The following is a 1,567-nucleotide window of genomic DNA, read 5'->3' as shown; positions in this document are numbered from 1 at the left end:
TTTCTACAATAATTATAAACCAAGAAGGCCAAGACAAACACAAATCAAGGATTGAAATTTTCCCAAAGTTGTAGTGTGAAAAGACTATAGACAGTGATTCCATACACATGAATAGGTTTCTTTGCTAAAGAAAATTCAAGTGGATAATGAATGAAGATACATAAAAGGTTCTGTGAGGGGGAGAAGGAAGATGCCTGTAAGCATGCAGCTTTACACCCCTTCTGTGACATGGCATTCTTCTCCTGCACTGTCTGATGTCCATAATGTTAGGTTGTCTCTAAGCAATTGCATAATAAGGGTGTTGTCATTGTATGAGTCTCCATTCAGTGTGTCACGTTCTGTAATAAGTTAATCAAAAGTGGTCTTAGCCAGTGTACAGGCAAGCTCTGGGCTATTAAGTATCTCACAGTAAAACACAGAAAAGTTAAAGAGCCATCCTCAGGAACACTGGATGTGTAGGTTGCATTTCCTTCTTGCTTATATCAAATGTCCCTTGGTAAACTCCATGGGGATTATCTATTGTTTGTTTTCTATAATCACCACATCCTACTTCATCAAGGTACTGGAAATAATCTCCTTTCATTTTCAGATAGATCTTACTTTGTGGATTAGTTGCATTGGCTGTTAAGTACTTAGCCAAAATTTCAGGATGGTGGTGCAGATGGATCTCAGTTCAGACTCCACTTTCCCCAATAGTCCTTTATCAGCTACAACTTCCTATCAGAGGTGTTATTTTCTGCTCTATGCTTGAGATGACCCTCCAGGCAGACCTGCTGCCCCTGATGACATTTTTGTAGGCCACCAAAAGCAGGTTGTGTTCCTCATTGGATACCTTGGGCCCCTGCTTCATCATGGCTTTCGTGCAGGTGACTATATCATTGTAGTGCTCAACCTGGTCTGCCAGCCTTGCCTTCTAGATCAACTCTATCTTCTCTATGGTGGATAGGCAGTGTGCAGGGCTTGGGGTGGTAGCAGTGGTGGTGGCACTTCAGGAAAGAGATAAGGAGAAGAGACAGGAAGAGCCACTGAAGGTGGCAAGAACCAACCTGGATCAAGAAAAGCCCTCCTCAACATCCTGCAGGAAGATGTGGCTTGAAAGATGTGCCAAGGGTGGTAAGATAGGAGAAAAGTATAAAAAGCTTGACTTTAAGAAGCGTCTTTACCTCATATACTCCATATTCAAGATGAATATTGTATATAAATTAAGGAAAATCTAGTTCCAAAAATATTGCCTTTGATGAAAAAATTATTGAATTTTAAACTACAATGAAGTCTCTTACATTCTTGAATATATAATTATATCACATAGTAATATTTTGCTGATACCATTTTAATATTCTAATATTTATACTTCTTATTCTTTCTCTTGTCTAATTGTATTATCTTAGTTATATTTCAAATATTAATTATATAATTATGATAATAAATGTTTCTAAATTGTTCTGTAATTTTTTGTCAATATTTATATTTTATATTGAAATACAACCAAATGTGGATCCTTACCCAGTGCACAGTCAGGCCAAAACAGTTTACACACTGAGTGATTAAGAGGAGAGAAAATTATATA

General features: G+C 37.3%; 1 pseudogene; it reads right to left on the bottom strand.

Moving 5' to 3' along the window:
* Positions 1-210: 210 nt before the first annotated feature.
* Positions 211-1,177, bottom strand: LOC103201134 (annotated as a pseudogene).
* Positions 1,178-1,567: the final 390 nt, after the last annotated feature.

The sequence above is a fragment of the Orycteropus afer genome, unplaced genomic scaffold (assembly GCF_000298275.1).
Source record: "Orycteropus afer afer isolate SDZICR_OR568_19922 unplaced genomic scaffold, OryAfe1.0 scaffold00142, whole genome shotgun sequence".
Lineage (NCBI taxonomy): Eukaryota > Metazoa > Chordata > Mammalia > Tubulidentata > Orycteropodidae > Orycteropus > Orycteropus afer.
This window is presented reverse-complemented; position numbering and strand designations above follow the sequence as displayed.